This window comes from Phascolarctos cinereus, unplaced genomic scaffold (assembly GCF_003287225.1).
Source record: "Phascolarctos cinereus isolate Bilbo 61053 unplaced genomic scaffold, phaCin_HiC Scaffold_2;HRSCAF=192, whole genome shotgun sequence".
In the NCBI taxonomy this organism is placed as follows: domain Eukaryota; kingdom Metazoa; phylum Chordata; class Mammalia; order Diprotodontia; family Phascolarctidae; genus Phascolarctos; species Phascolarctos cinereus.
In genome coordinates this window covers 321,809,012-321,830,359 of record NW_027555625.1, presented here as the reverse complement: position 1 = coordinate 321,830,359, position 21,348 = coordinate 321,809,012, and the positions used below count along the sequence as shown (strand labels likewise).

The 21,348-nt window shown below is 36.4% G+C and overlaps 1 protein-coding gene across 1 annotated transcript in view; it reads left to right on the top strand.

The window, feature by feature from the left end:
* Positions 1–21,348, top strand: part of ZHX3 (zinc fingers and homeoboxes 3) — a 150,328-nt gene that overhangs the window by 59,797 nt on the left and 69,183 nt on the right. The window contains 1 exon segment of the mRNA XM_078150230.1: positions 12,597–12,693. The gene's annotated coding sequence lies outside the window, so the exon portion shown is untranslated.

Here is a 21,348-nt window from a genome sequence, read left to right as displayed (position 1 = left end):
CCACCTTTATCATAAAGCTTTCCCTGGTTCCAAAATTTAGTACTTTGCTGTCAGTTATCTTGTATGTATTTTGTATATACCTATATTTCATATGTATATGTGTGTGTGTATGTATATATGCATATATATTTTCATGTTGTAACTCCCAGTAGAATGTAAGCTCTGTGAGGGCAAGACTTTTTTCCCTTTCTGTCTTTGTATCCCCGTTGCCTGGCACATAGGCATTTAATAAATGTTTGTTGATTGACTGATTGGAGTGTCCAGTTCTGAGAACAGGTAGTAGGCATTTTTGGTCGAAGTATGGAATGTTTGAAGGGGAGTAATTTGAAATAAGTCTGTAAAGGTAGGCAGGAGTCAGGTTTTCAAGAATGCCAAGCTGAAGGAGTTTGTGTTTCATCCTAAAGACACTAGGGACTCTGTAGCATTTTGAGCCAGGGGAGTGACATAGTTAGACTTGCATGTTAGGATTACTAGTTTGGCATAACAAGGGAGACCAATTAGGCTATTACAGCAGCCCAAGGGAGGGCTGATAAGGGTCTTGTGAGTATAGAAAAGGGGACTGGCATGAAGGATGTTGAGAGAGAGTTTATAAGACTTGGAAACTGATTAGCTAGAGGGCTGAGGAGAATGAAGAATCATAGATGACTGACATTATAAAACAGTGACTGGAGAAATGGTAGTTCCCTCCACAGAACGAGGGGCTGGTTTAGAGGAATATAATGATTGCCATAATATTAGGCTTGAAATACCAGTGAGACATCCAAATGGAGATGTCCATCACAAAGCTGGTGAAGTGAGAGTAGGGTTAAAGAGAAAGAATCGGGGTAGATAGAGAGATTTGGTAGTCAGCTACATAAAGGTGAAAATTGAATGCATGTGAGCTGATGGCAGTGTAGAAAGAGATGGGGGTGGAAGACAGCTTTGAGGGACACCCACACATGGGTGGGAGATAAATGATGATCAGCAAAGGAAAATGACCAAGAGTAGTTAAACAGGTAGAAGATCAGTGTGACTGAAGTCATGGAATAAAAAACAAGTAGTATAAAATGAAAAATCACACTTTCCTATAGAATCTGGTTTTTTGTGTTCAGCTACCTATGTGGAAATATTCTTTGAGTTGGTTTAAATACTGGATTCTCCCCTAGACTCTGCCTCCAAACTGTTTCATGAATAAGACATTCATGGCTCTGAGCATTTTCTCTGGCTGTCCCCTATCACTAGAATTCTCTTCCTCTTCATCCACACATATTAGTTTCCCTGGCTTCCTTGAAGTCCTAACTAAAATTCCTTCTACAGGAAGCTTTTCCCAATCCTTCTCCATTGTAGGAGGAGGATCCAGCAAAGGAGACAGAGGGGAGTAGTTGGATAGGTAGGAGAAAAATTAGGAAAGAGTGGTGTCCCAAAAACCTAGAAAGAAGAAAGTATCAAGGTAAAGAGAGTGTGATCAACAATGCTGAAGGCTGCAGAGACGGTGGAAGAGAAGGAGAATTGAGAAAAGGCCATTGGATTCAGCAACTAAGAGATCACTAGTAGTTTTGGAGAGAGCAGTTTTGGTGGAATGATAAGATCAGAAGCTAGATTGTAAGAGGTTAAGAATAGAGCGAGAGGAAAGAAAGTGGAGGCACCGATTGTAAATTGGCTTTTCAAGGAGTTTAGCTACAAAGGGCCAAAGAGATATAGAATGATAGCAGGGATGGAAGGATCAAGTGAGGGTTTTTCAGGATAGACTAAACATGGGTGTGTTTGTAGGCAGCAGGAAATAAGCCAATAGGAAGAGATTGAAAATAAATGAAAGAGTAGGCATGGCAGAAGGCATTGTGTTGGATGAGAGGAGATGGAATGGGATCACTTTAACAAGTTTAGGGTTAGCCTTGATAAGGAGTAAGGCCTCTTCATCATGTGAAACAGGTGAAGGAGAAGAAGTGACAGAAGGTATCTGAGTGATAGGAGATGAGGAAAAGGGAGTTCATGGCAAATAACCTCAGTTTTTACTAAGAAACAAAGAGAAAATGAAATGATGATAGGTACAAGAATAAAAAGTTCTTAGAGGATGAGTTCCTATCATGTCTAATCTAGTCGTCACCAATATAAAAAGTAGCCACCTGTACTTTTTGTTGGCACAGTTTTGGGTATCTAGTTGGGCTTTTGTTATATCCAAGACTGCAAGTTCCTTCCCTTGTACTGGCCTATTTACTGAGTTGATGCTTGTGGCTGGTACTATCTGGTGCTCAGACTCTTCCTCCACAGCCATACAGTCTAAATAAGCTGACCTCTTAGTGCCTATTCTTACCAGCTGATTACGGTTTTCGGTCTCATATAGCATGTGGCTGCTGCTTCATTTCTGTGTGGATAGCTGGCTGACAGGTGAAGAGCTTAAACTGTCACCATTTCTCTTTTCTGAGCACTGCTTGTAGTTCAAACTAACCCTCTGCTGACTTCACAAATAAGATTCTCATTGGCTCATGTAGAGACTTTCTAAAATGACACTTTTACAATAGGAGATTTTAAAGCATGTATTCCAACTGACATGATTAATCTTCACTGAGGGGGAATGTTCCTTTGTTCAAGAAAATCAGTTCTCCAGAAAGAAAGGACTCACTATCTGTAGTCTTTGTCTCAAACTCTTCTTTTAGGATGTCTAGGGAATACTCCCAGGCCTGCTCTGACAAAGGCCAATTCCACTTGAAAAAGTAAATACACTCATTTATTATGCTTGGTTTTAATGAGGATATCTTCACTCAAATAATAAATAGAACAGACTTCTCTGACATATGGAAAAAAATTCATGGTCTTGTTCATAGAGATTTTATTAATATGAGTATAGTGTTAAGTATATGTGGCAACTTGTTTTGGTTTTGGCTTTTGTTTTGCTGCCTTCAGCATTATCATGGCTGGCAAAATAAGTGTAATTGGCTTTTAGTTACTGGATTGGGTTTTTGTAGACACTGCAAGTAGTTTATTTTAAAATCATATATATTTTCCAATTGAAGTTCAACTTGATTGTGAGTTGCAAGATTATGTATATAGTGCTTCAAGGGAGCTCAGAAGTCATCCAATTCAGTGCTGAAATTTTACAGATGAGGAAACTGAAGCCTAGGGAAGTTAAGTGACTTTGTCCATTCAAGGGTCACACAGCTTCAGGAGGTAGAGGAGCCCGGATACTCGTCTCCAGAGTGATTGTTCTTTTTACTTTACTATACTGGCTCCCAAATCTGTTTGTTAATTGATCCTTAGACATTGTGATTCTCTTGGATGGTAAATATCTATTGGTCCACATGTAAAGGGTTACTGACCGACTAATATTTGGAAATTCAACTCAAGATGTAAGAACCAAAAAAATTCTAGCCACCCTGCAACCTTATTTAATAATCCTATGGACGTTTCCTTTATGAGATGTGTAATTTCATTCTTTATTTCTCTGAAGATTTTTTACTTCTTTTTTTAATTTCTGGTTTGACTTCCTATCCTTAACTTTTTTAAGCTAGAATTTTCCCCCTATACTTCATTCAAAATTATCTCGATAATATTGTACATACAGAGCAGATAATGTCCAAGGTATACTTATAACTTTAAATAGTTTTTTTCTTAAGAAAAAATGCCGATTGTTGCTAGCGTAGAGTAATTCCTGGTTGAAGGCAATCCTAAATGTCAGTCTCAGGCAATTTAACCATGATTTTTGGAGGAAATAATGAATATATTAGTAGCTTAACTTTCTATAGCTATCATGCCCTTGCTACATTTATTTATGAAGTGTTCTGAAGCTATTCCCCTTGTTAAACTTTGGCTAGTTTTTCATATTTAGTATTCTTGCATTGAGACTTCTGCAGAACTTTTATTGATGCTTTTTTATGTTAGTTATTTCCTGATACACCCGCACCTATCTACCGAATGAGTCCTGAAACAGAGAAAAACAATTAAGTATGTTAACACTGACAAAGTAACTAAGTCTGATAATCCAATGGTATGTGTTACATCCTCTGTTCTATAGAACCAAGATTGAACATTAAAATTTGAGCTTTGCTTTCATTTATGTTATAGTGATTGATTTATATATTATTCTGATGGTTCTTCATAATTTCATAAGAGTTTTTCCTATTTCTCTGAATTCTTCATATTTGCTTATTCTTTACTGTAATAATTCCATTATTTCATTATTGCATCAAAAATTCCATTATATTAACATTCTCAAAATTTTCTTAACCATTCCCCATTTAATAAGTGGCCTTTTTGCTTCCAGTTTTATGCTACCACAAAAATCCATGTGTTAGTATATATATGGGATGTCTCTTCATTTTTCTATGCCCATTACTGGGATCACTGGATCAGAAGATATGAACAGTTTAGTGACTTTACTCATGTAGTTCTGACATGTTTTCTAGAATAGTTGGGTTATTTGCAGTTTCAGTAAGAGGGCAACTTCTCCAATCTTTATTGTTTTCAGTTTTTATCTTCTTTGCCAATTTAATGGATGTGAGATGAAGCCTCAGGCTTGTTTTAATTTGCATTTATTTTTAATGACTGAATAATTTTTTTTTCATGTAGCTGTTGATCCTTTCTATTTCTTCTTCTGAAAACACTTTAATATCTTTTCACTTTTAGAGTCTGTCTACCTCTGGGCTACTGTGTTTAATTTTGGGGGGGTTATGCTTATCTAATCAGATTTATTAATTTACTTTTCTGTTTTCTAACTACTATCAAATACTTTTGATGATTACTGCTTTATAATATAGTTTGAGATCTGATACTTAAAGGGTTGGTTGGGACTGTTTTTATTAAAATTTTATTTTTCCCCAATTAAAAGTAAAAATAATTTTAACATTCATTTTTTAAAATTTTGGGTTCCGAATTCTCCCTCTTCCTCTCCTTCCTCCTCACAAAGAAGGCAAGCAATTTGGTGTAGGTTATACATGTGCAGTCATGCAAAACATATTTCCATATCAGTCATTTGGGAAAGAAAACATAGACCAAAGGGGGAAAAAAAAACCTAAGAAAAATAAAGTAAAAAAATGAAGTGTGCTTCGATCTGCATTCAGACTCTATCAGTTCTTTCTCTGGAAATGGATAGCATTTTTCATCATAAGTCCTTCAGAATTGTCTTGGATCATTATATTGCTGAGAATAGTTAAGTCATTCACAGTTGATCATCATACAGAATTCCTGTTACTGTGTATAGTGTTCTCCTAGTTCTGCTCATTTCCTTTTACATCAGTTCATGTAAGTCTTTCCAAGTTTTTCTGAGAGCTATTTGCTTGTATGTATGTATTTCATCATAATCGTACACCACAACTTGTTCAGCCATTTCCCCATTGATGGGCATCTCTTCAATTTCCAATTCTTTGCCACCACAAAAAGACCTGCTACGAATATTTTTGTACATATAGGTCCTTTTCCTTTTTTTTTTTTTAATCTCTTTGGAATACAAACCTACTAGTGATATTGCTGGGTCAAAGGCTATGTATAGTTTTATAGCCCTTTGGCCATAGTTCCAAATTGCTCTCCAGAATGATTGAATAAGTTCAAAACACCACGAACAGTGCATTAGTGTCTCAATTTTCCCATATCCCCTTCAACATTTGTCATTTCACAAGGGGCAGCTAGGCGGTGCAGTGGATAGAGCACTGGCCCTGGAGTCAGAAGGACCTGAGTTCAAATGCGTCCTTAGACACATAACACTCACTAGCTGTGTGACTATGGGCAAGTCACTTAACCTCAATTGCCTTACCCAAAAAAAATTGTCATTTCCCTTTTCTATTTATCTTCCCTTTTCTGTTGGTCAATCTGATGGGTGTACAGTGGTACCTTAGAGTTGTTTTAATTTACATTTTTCTAATCAATCTTGATTTAGAACATTTTTCATGTGATTATAGATAGCTTTGATTGCTTCATCTGAAAACTGCTTGTTCATATCCTTTGCCCATTTATCATTTGGGGAATGGCTCTTATTTTTATAAATTTGACTCAGTTCTCTATATATCTGAGAAATGAGGCCTTTATCAGAGAAACGTGATATGAAATTTTTTCAGTTATGGTTACTATGTATTTTTCTTCATCCTGTTTGCCCCATTTATCCTGCACTCTCTCTCTCCTTTCACCCTGTCCATCCTCAAAAGTGTTTTGCTTCTGACTACTTCCTCCACCCATCTGTCCTTCCTTCTATCAGCCACCCCCCCTTCTCTTATCTTCTTCCCCTCCCACTTTCCTATAGAGTAAGATACATTTCTATACCCAGTTAACTACATGTGTATGCTATTCCCTCTTTGAGCCAGATCTGATGAAAGTAAGGTTCAAGTGCTCCTCCTCACCTTCCCCATCTTCCTCTCCACTCTAAAAGCTCTTTTTATGCTTCTCTTATATAATTTACCCCCATTCTACCTTTTCCCTTCTCTCAGTACATTCCTCTTTCTCACTCCTTAATTTTTTTAGATATTGTCCCATCATATTCAGTTCGTGTCCATGCACTCTGTCTTTGTATACTCCTTTTGCCTTAATAATGAGGAAGTTCTTATGCCCATAGTACTGTGCATACCTTTTGATCCACAGTACCACTGCTGGCTCTATATCCCAAAGACATCTGAAAAAAAGGGGAAAAGGTCTATTTGTACAAAAATATTTATAGCAGCTCTTTTTGGAAATCAAAGGAATACCCATCAACTGGGGAATGGCTAAACAAGTTGTGGTATGTGATTGTAATGGAATATTATTGTGCTAGAAGAAATGACAAGCAGGATGATTTCAGAAAAACCTGGAAAGACTTACAGGAACTGATGCATAGTAAAGTGAACAGAACCAGGAGAATATTGTACACAATAACAGCAATATCGTTCAGTAAAGAACTGTGAATCACTTAGCTTTTCTCAGTAATACAGTGATCCAAGATAATCTCAAAGGATTAATGATGAAGCATACTATCCACCTCAAGAGAAAGAACTGATATTGTTTGAAAATAGACTAAAGCATGCTATTTTTCACCTTCTGTCATTTTTTTCCTTCTATCTGAGTCTTCTTGTACAAAATGATTAATTTGGAAATGTTTTACGTAATTGCACATGTATAACTTATATCTGATTGCTTACCATTTCAGGGAGAGGGAGGGATTGAATTTGGAACTCAAAACTTTAAATAAAAATATTTTAAAAACTAACTACTAATAGGCAACAAGGAGAGATCAATAGATTGGCTAGATATACCAGACATCATATCAAATGTATATAAAAGATCAATGTTTAATAAATCTATGGGGAAAAAATAATGAGAAAGTTCTTAGTAGTTACAAGTATCACCTTCCCATGTACAAATGTAAACAGTTTAACCTTATTGAATCCCTTATTTTTCTTTTCTGTTTACCTTTTCATGATTTTCTTGAGTCTTGTATTTGAAAGTCAGATTTGCTATTCAGCTCTGGTCTTTTCATCAAGAATACTTGAAAGTCCTCTATTTCATTGAATTTCCATTTTTTCCCCTCAAGGATTATATTCAGTTTTGCTGGGTAGGTGATTCTTGCTTGTAATCCTAGCTCCTTTACTAGGAATATCATATCCTTTCCTCTGGAATATCATATTCCAAGTCCTCTGATCCTTTAATGTAGAAGCTGCTAAATCTTGTGTTATCCTGACTGTGGCACTATGATATTTGAATTATTTCTTTCTGGTTGCTTACAATATTTTCTCCTTGACCTGGGAGCTCTGGAATTTGGCTATAATATTCCTGGGAGTTTTCATTTTGGAATCTCTTTCAGGAGGTGATTGGTGGATTCTTTCAATTTCTATTTTACTCTCTGATTCTAGGCTATCAGAGCAGTTTTCCTTGACAATTTCTTGAAAGATGATGTTACGGCTCTTTTTTTAAAAATTGACTTTCAGGTAGTCCAGTAATTTTTAAATTTTCTTTCCTGGATCTGTTTTCCTGGTCAGTTGTTTTTCCAATTATTATTTTACATTTTTTTCTGTTTTTCATTCTTTTTATTTTGTTTTTATCATTCCTTGATATCTCAAGGAGTCATTAGCTTCCATTTGCCCAGTTCTAAATTTTAAGGAATTATTTTCTTCATTGAGCTTTTATACTTTCTTTTCCATTTGGCCAATTCTGCTTTTTAAGAAGTTCTTTTCTTCAGTGAATTTTTGTATATCTTTTTACATTTGGCTGATTCTGGTTTTTGGAGTGTTTTTCTTTTCAGTGGGTTTTTGTGCCTCTTTTACCATTTAGCCTAAGGTGTTATTTTATTCAGTATATTTTGTGCCACCTTTACCAAATAGTTTTCTCTTTTTTCATGATTTTCTTGCATCACTCTCATTTCTTTTCCAAATTTTCCTCTGCCTCTCTTACTTGACTTTTAAAATTATCCTTGAGCTCTTCCATGGCCTAATACCAATTCATGTTTTTCTTTGAGGTTTTGGATGTAGAAGTTTTTACTTTGTTGTCTTCTTTTGCATTTTTGTTTTTATCTTCCCCGTCACCACAGTAAATTTCTATGGTCAGCATTTTGTTGTTGTTGTTTTTTGCTTATTTTTCCTGCTATTTCTTGATTTTTAACTTTATATGTTAAAGTTGGGCTATATTCCCAAGGTGGAGGGGACACTGTTCTAAGCTTCAGGTTTTTTGTGCAACTGTTTTCAGAGCTAATTGTGGAGGTCTGTAAGTTTTTATTTCTTCTCAGGTGATATGATCTAAGGAGAGGTATGTTTATTCATCTCCTGGCGTATACTCTGGTCTGTGGGTGACCACAAGTGCTTTTTCTGCCCTTGAACTATGACCAGAATTCCTGCTCCCCTATGGCCACAAGCTGTGGTATGCTAGTGCTCCTCTTTGCTCTAGGACTGCAACCCAGTACTATAATCTAGATCTGCATATAGGCAGTGCAAGAGTCCTGCACCCCATGCCAGCAAAGGGACCTCTTTATTCTCCTCCTGAGCAGTTGTCTGACCCCCTTACTCTCTGTGCATTGAGGTCCAGAAGCCATTACTGCAGCTGCTGATTCAGTCATCCCCAAGACCTGCTTCTGGTTTGCTGAAGCACAACTTGCACTCCACTCTCACCCCAGTATGACAGATCTTTCCTATCATCCTTGGAGTAGAAAATTGTTAGGCTGGAAAATTGTTTCATTCTATGCTTTTGTGGATTCTGCAGCTCCAGAATTCATTGTGAGGCATTATGTAAAGTTGGAGGGGAATTTGGGAGAGTTCAGGCAAGTCCCTGCCTTTTCTCTGCCATTTTGACTCTGCTTCCCTTGCCCAAAGTGAGACTATTTTAGAGATAGATCTTAGTTTATATGTGATATGCTACCAATCATTCTCCTCAGTATATATTTATTAAATAATTAAATATAGTTCATGGCCTTTATCAGTAGCAGAGGAAAGTATAAATAAAACCATTTAAATATAAAATGGAACCAGAAATCCCCAAGTTCTTATCACCAGAGCCATGTATAAGTCAATTACTTATTCCTTCTCTGTGAAATTAATATTCTGCAGTTAATATAAAAATTATTTTTGTAAAGAATTTTAGAGATGGGAAGCAATGCATGAAAGTTGTTGTTTAGTTGTTTTTCAGCCATGTCTGGCTCTTTGTGATCCTATTTGGGATTTTCTTGGCAAAGATACTGGAATAATTTACTGTTTCCTTCTCTAGCTCATTTTACAGATGAGGAAACTGAAGCAAACAGGGTTAATTGACTTGCCCAGGATCACACAGCTAGTGAGTGTCTGAGACCAATTTGGAACTCAGAAAGATGAGTCTGAGGCCTGGCACTCTATCCACTGTGCCATCTAGCAGCCTATGAAGGTTGGAAATTATTATTATTATATCACAGAAAACTAAAGTTACATCATAGGTTTTCTGTGACCTCACAAGCACCTCTGGATTTGCTGTCATAGTTACCATGTAGCTGTTGGAACTCAGGTGCTTTGTAATGTTACTGCATTGGGAAAATCACTTCACTGCCCTAGCTTCAGCCAGGAGAACTCAAAGACAGATGATCCCAAGTGGGTTCCTTCTTAGACTAACAATTATAAGAATTGGTGCTTCATTTTAATTTTTTAGAACTGGTAAATCTTTATCCTTGATGGAGGAGCCATAAGTAGTTTCATTTATCCTGCTAGTTGATTGATTGCTTTACAAGTAAATGTGGGACTGGAATTGATTGATTTCTGTGTTTTGTTTGAAAATTTATACTTTAAGTGAAAAAAAACCCCTCTAAATTCTGTTTGGAAATGAGAGAACCATGATTTTCTGAAAATTATAACTTTTTAAGGCAACTAAATAAGGAAAGCATTACTAAATTGTAGTCATTTTCTTATAGGCCTATTACAACTGTAGCAAGAGCACTCTACTTAGGAATCAGTAGACCTGGTTGAAATTCTGGCTTTGCCGCTATTTGTTTGTGTGACCTTGAACAAGTCAAGTCATCTCTTTGGGCTTTTGTTTACTCATCTATAAAATGAGAGGGCTGGATTAAGTGATCCCTAAGGTCCTTTTCGGTTCTAACATTCTATGATTCTAGATTTTTGCTCAGTCCCTTTGTAATATTTCTTTCTTAAATGTCTAATATGCCCCTAAACTGATACATTGAGAGTACCTGAAATGTTATCATCAAATTAATGCTCAAGATTAAGAAAATTCCAGTGGCTACAGAATAATATCTGTCAATTTTTTAAGTTAATGAAAAGCCTTTATTTAAAACTTTAAAATAGGGTCCCTTGATTAAAATTCCTCTTATCATCCTCTAACTAAAAAAAAAAAGCACTTCAGCTTGTTCTAATGTTATTTATCTGGAAAGTAATTTAGAGTTTAAAGAGACACCTTGCTTAAGAAGGTGTAAATGCTTTATTAATAATAATAATAATAATAATAATCCTGTATTTTTCTAAATGAAGGTAATGCCGATGACTGACGCTCAACCATGTCTACTGTTTCTCCAGGAGGGGTGATGGATAAATCTTTCTCCTACTCCTATTTATGAACATGCATTTAGAAGCTGGCCAAATCAGTTAAGGGTGTAAGTCAGGAGTCATAGAATAGAACAAAGCTAGCTCACAGAGGGATAAAATCCACAGCTTTGGGCATTCGCACTATGTTCTAGTCAACTAGCTATAATACTAAATGTCAGTTATAATAGAGTGTGGCATTAAAAGTTTTATTATAAAAAGGTCTGCTAAGAATAACAGAGTTGGGGCAGCTAGGTGGCACAGTGGATAGAGCTTTGGCCTTGGAGTCAGGAGGACCTGAGTTCAAATCCAACCTCAGACACTTGACACTTGCTAGCTGTGTGACACTGGGCAAATCACTTCACCCCAATTGCTTCACAAGGAAAGAAGGAAGGAAGGAAGGAAGGAAGGAAGGAAGGAAGGAAGGAAGGAAGGAGTGGCAACTCTAGATTAAATGTCTTCATTAATGAAATTGAAGTAGATATCTATGAATTTTTAGATTAAAATATTTGTAGCTTCTGGTTTTTATTAGATTTGTGTTAAGGATTTCCCTATTGTGATGTACATAGGGTAGTAGTTTTAGTTGTGGGAAAGATCCATTGTATAATCACAAGCACTTACATTTTTTTCTTTAAACTTTTTAAGGAAGAAAGTTGAGGAATCCTGATTTTTAAATCAGAATTATATTTTGAACTACTGGTCTTAGTAAAATAATTAAAAGGCAAAGGAAAGTCATAACTTAAAACAAAACTATAGAATTAACCAAAAGTTCAACTGCTTCTTAGTCTTGAACAGCTCTAGCATACACATAAGTCTTAACTTTGACTAATTGCTTTTTGTTGATCCACTGAACTTACTCAATCCCCATGGTCCAGTAACTCATTCTCAGATTCATAGATTGTCTATAACTCTTCCTTCTTCCTGTGATTTTTTCGCTTTCAGGCCTTTTCATTGATCATGAGCATCTTAAGCAAAGAGTCTTCTTGTAAGAGAAAGAATGTGAAATTCTAATTAAGTGACTTTCAAACTTTTATTTCACAGAATCTGTGGAATCTCTGAAACATGGCTAGGGATTTGTTAAAAGAAAGTGTAGTCATATACAGACTTGGTGTCTATTCCTTCATCTTTAGGCCCCAGTGTAGCACTACTTCAAAAGTTGGAGTTTAAGATATAAAAAATTACCACCCCCAAAAAAAACCCCAGAAAATTTGTACAACCTTAAATTGTTAAGACCACTAATCTGAACAATTGATTTTTGCTATTTCTGCTGAGCTGTGATAAAAGTTTAGATTGGGAAAGATGGTGAAATTCATGGGTGAAAGGAGGTTTTGAAATTTTACTTTTTAATTATCCCCTCTGTATCTAGCCTTTGTTATATAATCAAATGCTAGTTCTAGTTTCAATTATGCATCCCAGCATCTGCTTACATTTTTGATTCCATTATGTTGCTTTTTTATTGTGTTTAGCTTTTTATCTAGTAGAGATAGCTACTCCTTGGTTCCCTTAATGCCTAATTAATTTTGCTAGCTTTTTTTTTTCCACAGCTCTTATAAAAAGGCTTGGCAAGAGAGAAAACTGAAACTATTCGGCCAAAATGCCCAATTTATTTCTGAGTGATATTCCCCTATGAAACTTGATGCTATGTTTCAGTAATAGAATTTATTCTGTTTTACATAGGGCTGAATTGTAACCACAGGTGCTGCGACAAAGAACACTTTAAAGATGCATAAAAGTCTGTTTAAAGTGAAGAGAAAGAACTGGATAAAATAATGAGGTAAGGAAAGCTTTTATTTCTCACCTAAATAAAATGAATCTGAATCTTAAATTTTGTTGCAACTCCAGCTTTTATAATTTTGCATTCATTGATGTAATGTGAATATCATTAATAAGAAAAACTAGACAACTGTATAGCTTATGGTGCTTCTGTACATGATATACTTTTTGGTTGCTAATTTTGTTGAACAGAAAGATTTTTTGTTTGTTAAAAAAAAATCAAGAAGATAAAGAGCATACAAATTAGGATAGATGGCCTATACGAGAAGGTAAATCTGGTAGGAACATAATAGATATTAATTAGTTTGATTAATGTTATCTACACAAAAAAGAGATTTGATTAGTCTTTGAGACTCTGAGCTTGTTGAATATGTTTTGTGTCTGTTATTGCAGTTGATAAGCCCATTCCGGTGGTCTATTTTTTAACTTTAATGGAAGACCTATCTTTGTGCATCATTATTTCATTTTTAATTTGATTCAATTAATCAGGTATTTGTTAAGCACTTACAACATATAGAACTCTAGACTACAAACTCTGAGATAACCTGAAAATCTAAATTAATACATATCACTCAAGTTGCAGGCATGTGAATGTGTATTGCATTTTAATTCCTTTGTGCCCTAATAAATTCTCAAGAGGAAGGAAAAAGGTATTAGACTATAAGATTGATAAAATTTATACTAAGGCAATGAGGTAAGTATTAGTAATAAGACATAGTACTTATCCTGAAGAAACATAGAATTTGATAGGGAAAACAATATAGACAAAGTGCTAATGAACATGAATATGGCTGTTTTCCCCTTTATGAAATAGGTATGTTCTAATGCAATTAATATCTTTTTTAAAAATTCATCATATTTTTATTTATGACTTTTATGTCACATTCATTTCTAACTTTATCCCTCCTATTTTTCTACCCAGGGGACCATCCCTCATAACAGAGTTTTAAAAAGAAAGAGGGGAAAAAAATAGTTCAACAAAACTAACCAGTATATATACACACTGTGTCTGATAGCATATGCAAAATTGCATGCCCATAGACTTCCATTTCTACTATGGTAAGGAGGTGCATTTTATTCATCTCTCTCCTTTGGGACTATACTTGGTCATTAGAATTATGCAGGGGCAGCTAGGTAGTGGAGTGGATAGAGCACCGGCCCTGAAGTCAGGAGGACCTAAGTTCAAATACGGCCTCAGACCAAACACTTGATACTTATTAGCTGTGTGACCCTGGGCAAGTCACTTAACCCCAATTGCCTAAAAATTAAAAAATTTTAAATTTTAAAAAAAATTACGGCTGTTCAGTCTATATTTTTAGCTCTTTGCATTTATGTTGTTGTAGTCAGCCATTGTGGAATTTTGTGTGTGTGTGTGTGTGTGTGTGTGTGTGTGTGTGATACTTATTGTCAGTGCTTTGAAGACTATTGTGTTTCTTGTTTCCCAGTTACATAACAACACCAATAGAATATTGATATTAAAAACATGGGCCTTTGTTTCTGGAAGAAATTTGGGGTCATTAACGGAGCTTTGTAATTTCCTGAACACAACATAGCCTGCTGTCCTCTTACTTAATTCTTGCCCCAACCCATTTTCTATGTGTACTGTTTGTCCTGATATATATACTGGTGGAGAAGTTTTATGGAATGTCCAGGTAAACTGCATGTCATCACTTGAGCAATAGACATTTTCTATTCACTTGGTTTTTCCTTTGTGGTTGGTCAGACCAAACTCTTACAGGAGTCTTTGTGTTACCATGTGCTTGATGTAACATCTGGAGGACATCGTCATCTAAAGGAAACCCCTCTTCAACATGGCCTGCCCTGGATCTCCTCTATTACAGTGGCAAACACTTTTGGCCAACATAAGTCTCCCTGTTTTATACCTCACCTGGTTTTTCTGATCAAAGGGTCACTCAGCAATGTTACCTCCGTAGTTACTCGCATCTTTTAAAGAATCTTGAATGATCTGGACATATATTTAGACGACACTTTGTTGGAAGAGAGTCTTCAAGGTGCTGTTTTCTTCTACCAATTCAAATGCTTTTTTAAAAATAAAGCAATAAGCACAATAGAATCTTGGAGTCTCTACATCCTTCAGTCAGTTGTGTGGTGGGATGGAGAAACATTCATTAAGTGCTTGCTGTGTGTATATTATATATCAGATCCTGTGCTGAGCACTGGGGGTGCACAAATAGAAAACAATACAATACCTGCTCCGAAGGAGCACGTATCCTCATTAGGGCAGATGTCTTGCATAAGAAGGCTCCATTTTAGGGTGGCTGGAAAGGCCAAGTGGACTTTGGGAAGTTGGTTGGTTGGTTGGTTGGTTGGTTGTTGTCCTCCCTCATTCTTGAAAATGACCAAAATGACATCACTATGTTAGAGGCAAGTTACAGTGCATTCAGCTGTTGCTGATCAGACCAGTACAAGCTTGGCATGCTCTACCGCAGTTCATGCACACATAGTCCATGTGGACATTTGGGGTGGATTCTCTAAATCTGTGCATCTCATGTTTCTTTAGGGCTACTTCATTTCTGCTTTGCTTGTAGAGGTAAGTACCTTTTTTGATGCAGGCACACCATGCTGGGCGGTCCTGTGCTGGAGTTTCCCGTGTTACACAATCAATTCCAAAGTTCTTAAGAGAGACCTTTAGAATGTCTTTGTATCGCTTCTTCTGACCACCATGTGAGTGCTTGCCCTGTGTGAGTTCTCCATAAAATAGTCTTTTTGGCAAGCATACAGTTGGCATTCGAACAACATGGCCAGCCCATCATAGTTGTGCTGTCTGCAGTAGAGTTTGAATGCTTGGCAGTTTAGTTAAAGAAAGGACCTCAGTGTCTGGTATCTTATCTGCCAAGTGATCTTCAAAATCTTCCTAAGAATTCAAATGGAAGTGATTCAGTTTCCTGGCATGGCATTAGTATACTGTCCAGGTTTCACAGGCAAGTTTACTGTAAACATTTTCCCCAGTTTCCTGCTGTCCTTCTAATCTTGGCTGCATTGGTTTTGTTTGTGCAAAACCTTTTTAATTTCATGTAATCAAAATTAGCCATTTTATGTCCTATCATACTCTCTCTTTTTTGGTTATAAACTCTTCCCTTATCCATAGATCTTACAGATAAAATATTCCATGCTCCCCTAATTTGCTTATGATATCACCCTGAAATATCTAGTTTCTGCCAAACTGCTTTCCAGTCCCACAGACTGTCTTTTGCTTCTTTTTGTATCTTAACACAGTGCCAGACACATAGTAGGTGCATAATAAATGTTAAATCACCAAGTTAGAAAAAAGGCTAAAGATGATTTTTTAAAAGACACTTTGAGCAATGCCAGTAGCTTTAACCTGATCTATTAAAATGAGTATTCAGTACAGAAAAGTTTTAGGAAGTGGAAAAAAAAGGCCAATATATTGACAGTCATTGCCATTTTCTAGAAAAGTTTAATATAAAGCAGTAGCCATAGCAAAAGAGGCCAAAAAAGCCCAGAAATCTCCTTGGCTGAAAAGACAATTTCCTTGCTACATAGTGAGAGATGGCAACCAAGAGAAACACTGATTTAGAATACATGTAAGAGAATGAAGGAAGATGACAAGTGGTATTGTCTTTTAAAACAGGGGAAAACAATGGAAGCAAAAAACAAGTCTACAGAAACCTTGGTTTGAGACTCTCCTACGTATCATACCATGATCTACATCATCCCAGCAGCATTCATGGATGAAACTGACATAGAGACAACAAATAGAACAGGGCTGTCAGTGTTTCTATAATCTGTTTTCATCATTATGGCAGAAGAACCATATGATGCCTTAGTCCTCGATGTATGTGATAAGAAAAAAAACAGAAATGACACTTAGGAAAATAAAATTGGAAAAAGTTGCTAGACCAGACCAAGCAAAACCTGATGACATCATTCTGGAAATATGATATAGTAAAATATTGTTATGCTATGAAAAATGACAAATATGAAAAATTCAGAGAAGAATGGGAAAATTTCTCTCAACTGTTAGAGAATAATCAGTATTTGTAGAATAGCATATACAACTACAATAATGTAAAAGAAAAAATACTAAAAAGCATCTGAACTTGTAAATTATTATGACTAATCTTAGTCCCAGAGAACAGATGATCAAACAAACTGAGAGGTAGGGAGTATGTATGCAAAATGTTAAATATGTTGTCAGAGGTAGTCATTATTGATTAGTTTTGCTGAATTTTTTTTCCTATATTACATAGGAAGGTTAAGTTGGGAGGGGGTGGAGTATGTATTGAGAAAGGACTAAAATGTAAGAACAAAAGACATCAATAAAACTTTCTTCAAAAAAAAGGAAATCTACATTGTAAATAACAATCTTGAAAGCATTAAGGTATTACTCTATAAGATAGGCAGGGAAAGATACCAAAATTAAAATACCAGAATGAAAATATATATATATGAGTATCCCCAATAAGTTAGCTGACCGAAAGATCAATAACTATCAACTTATATACCTAACTTCTTGTCTTTATGAGAATGATTTACCTATGTATCAAGAGTTTCCTAAATTAAAATGTAAAATAGATCAGGTAAGCTTCTGCAAATTATTTTATTGATGTTATATTCCCCAGTTTCCCATTATAGTGAAGTGACTAAGACTATAAGCAATTGACAAAAGAAGCCTAGAGACCAATTTTTTTACCTTGAATATCAGAATACTGTTCATTTCGTTAAACCATTAAATATGTCTTAGTTCTTCAGAGAAAATATTTATAGTGGGACTTGAAATGTAAAGGCTTTAAAACAAAACTTAAAGACTTTTCTCCAATAAGGAGTCTCTCAGGATCATACATATCAAACAGAATTCCTTTATGAATACAACAGAGATATCTTTGTTTGGTGATTTTCTGATTATTAATATTAAGCAAGGCAAAAATCAAAGAATGTATATACCATTTTCAAAGAGGATGTGTAGTGCCTAAATTGAAAGCTATTCCATAGACAAAAGAATCCTCCAGTTTTTGCTTGCAGGTGATATTGTACTGATTATATTAAGCTCAAGAATATTATAGCAGTTTTTCAGTGGGATTTGTTTTATTCTTTATGTATGGAAATTTTAATATTGGTTGATGATTAAGTTTATAATAAAAAACTAAAAGAAAAAATAAGAGTAAATATCATGCAGACAAGCTCTTTTTAGGAACTTTATTGCAAAGGTGAGCAATTGGTGAATATCTTGCCCTCATATACTGCAAATCACCATGAAAGAACACATACTAGTAGCTGGCATTTATATAATGCCTTTAAGGTTTGCAAAGCGTTTTTTAAAACCACATTATCTCATTTGATCCTAATAATAGCACTGTGAAATAGGTGCTGTTATCTCCATTTTGCAGATGAGCACTCTGAAGTTGAGAAAGGTTAAGTGATTTGCCCAGGCTCATGTGGCTAACAAATGTCTGCAGAAGAACTTGAACTCATATCTAACTTCCAGCAGCATCATTCAGGAGAAACTGGTTTCTCCAAAGTTAATGGCCAATTCCTATGGTTTTTTATCAATCCTCATTCTTCTTGTTCCCTCTGGATTCTTTGACATTATTACTCTTCTTGATACTCTCCTCCCTTTATGTTTTCATGGCATTGCTCTCCTGGTTCTCCTTCTACCACTCCTTCTTGAGATCTTTATAAAGGCCCAGTCTGCTAAACATAGCTCTTTCCCAACACTGTCCTGGGTCCTCTTCTCTTCTGATATATTATTTTGTTTGGTGGTCTCGTCAGCTCACAGGGATTCAGAGATCATCTAAATGCAAATGATTCTCAGATTTATTTACCCACCTTCTTTTTCCTGGCTTCTAATTTTGCATCTCCAACTGCCTATTGGACATCTTTGTTTCTCCTCAGCATGCAAAATGATTTATTTCATATAAAAAATGGACAGCAATGGCAAAGATGTGAATGTCATTCTTGCTGCTCCGCTTTCTTTCCACTCAAGTCCTGTAGTCCTGAAAAATAGGGATGGGGACAAAAAGCTGGTTGTCTTTACAGTAGCATCATCATCATCAAAGAGCACAAGAGGAGGGAAAAATATCTGTGTGTGACTTGTGGCTCATAGTGACTCAGTTAACTAAAGCCATCAGACTGGGGAACTGGACTTCCAAAGGGTCTTGGGTTGGGAAGCTGACTTCTGGGGGGCCCAGGATGGAGATCTTGACTATGCAACAATGTAGATTCATTATCATATTGGTTAGATCTCCCTTCTCTCCTGCATCATAGCCTAGAAATGGGCCAAGAGGCCAGTTTTGGAAGAGGGCAGCCCTGTTCTGGTGTTCTCCATTCTCTACTAACTATCCATAGAGGCAGAAGGCACAGTTGTCAATTAGTCATCTCACTACTTGATGTCCTTATGGATTTCCTAGTAGATTTCTCTTGGTCAGAGGCCAAGCCTGCAACCAACGCTGTCCATCCTACTACTTTGAATTGCTGGAGGGGAGAAAAGCTCTAGGCCTAGCTACCCTCATAGTGCAGAACCTGCTCTAGTCAGTCTTTCCTCAGAATCCACCTGTAGTGGTCTCAATATTTATTAAGCAGTCATCCCATTTAGGTGACCTGAACTGGTATAGGCCCTTGAAGTCTCAGGATCTGGTGTCAATGCCAAGTAGAGAGAGAGCCAGCCAGGAATGTGAGTGGGATCACTCCATAAGCCCAGAAGTCAATCTCTTTGCCATAATCAAGGTGGATTTCATTTATGGAATACTTCAGAATCTTTGTAATTTCATCTGTATGTCTTTATAAATGTGCTTTGGTGAGTTGTTTCCCAGATATTTTGTTAATTTTTCAGTTATTTGTAATGTAATTTCCCTTTCTATTAATGCTTCTTTTGTTTTGTTATTATTCTATAGAAATGCTATTGCTTTTCAAGAATTGTATGTGGTAGCCTGCAACTTTGCTGAAGCCATTAATCAACTCAATTAATATCTTTGTTACTTCCCTGGGATTTTCTGTTTACTCTAGACCCTTATTCTCTGATTCAGGCCCCTTTTAATCATCTGGTCTTTCTCTCTTTTCTCTGTATTCTTTATACATCAAGGGTTCTATTCTAGGCTCTGCCCTCTAGTTGCTTTTTGCCACTGCCTTGTAGGGCTTATCCTTATAGATTCCTCTTTTCTATTGTGCCTTACTCTTAGAACAATGCCAGTTATTGCAAGTGTCAGAGAGGACACTACCCCATGGTCGAGCTCCTCCCCACCACTGATTTGTTTCATTAGCCTTTTTCCCCCTACATTTGCCTGGAAATCTCCTCCCTGTGTCCATGTTCTCCCAATCTTCCAGGTGCCAGTTGCCCGCAAGAGTTCCAACTCCCTCTCCCCTCCCAAGACAAGTAGACTTTTCAGCCACCAAATCGCTCAGGTCTCATCCAGTGTAAGGTCCACATCTCCCTACACCCATAAGAGCATTCATCAGTAGAATCCCTCCCACCTACAAAGTAAGATCTCTTTCCTTTCCTGCCTTTTTCAGTCTTTCCCCCTCCTTTTTACGCACTCCCCTGGAGGCTTTTCTTTGAGACCACAGTCCTCAAAGGTGGACCTTCCCATCATTGCTAGCCCTTGATCTGACCCTGGCACATCTCTTGCTTCTGTCTTTCATTCTGCTTCCCCTTTCATGTATCCTCCCATGTTGTAATGTAGTCCCACAAAATAAGCATTCACGTGTGGGCAGTGTATTGCCAAGTTCTGTCTATAATGTCCCCGTCTACCTCTTTACTATTACCTCTACTAGATTTCCACCCTGTCTCCTTGTGTACCTTTAGAAAGAAATCTTTTACTGCTCTTTCTGTTGTGACTCCTTTGCTGTTGCTTTCTGCATTTAGTCATTCCTGCAGTTCTGTTGTTTGGGATATTCAGTAATTAAATAATCTCTTCAGTTGTGGTTTTCTTTCTAAAAGTTTATCAAACTCTTCATTATTTTTGGATGTTCATCTTTTCTCTTGTGTGGTTAAGTTCAGATTTACAGGACAGGTCACCCTGGACTGCATCCTGAACTCCATTGCTCTTTGGAAGGCATTATTCCATACTCTTTTCCTTTTTCTAATGGGCATATAATAGCATTGCATTATTCAAATGTCCTATCCTTTGTATCTGAAGGTCTTTTTCCTGGTGTTTGCAGAACTGGTTTCTGAATTGAATTGTTGAATTTAACCACTAGGGGTGTGTGTGTGTGTGTGTGTGTGTGTGTATACACGTGTATATATATATATATATATATATATGTATGTATGTATGTCTTGGAGTTTGCTGCCTTGGGTTTTGGGGAGGGTGGTTGTTGTTCTTTTTTTGGAGGTGGTCTGTGAATTCTTTCTATTGAAATTTCATTTTCTCTGTTCAGAAGTTCTAGGCAGTTCTCTTCTCTGCTATTATTTCCTACCTTCTGTTAAGATGTTCTGTCTTATGTTTTTCTGGGAGACCTATGATCTTTAGGTTGTCTGTGCATCATGTCTTCAAGATCCATATGTTTTTCTTGCATAGTGAACTTGTTTTCTTTTAATGTTGTTCTTTCTTCCCATCCTCTAGGTTATGCTTCACTTCTGTGTATTTGCATTCAACCTATTGTTCTTTCTTTTGTTTCCTTGGTGAAGCTTGATATTACAGATTCAAATTTTTTTATTCTCATTATTTTTGATGTGCAG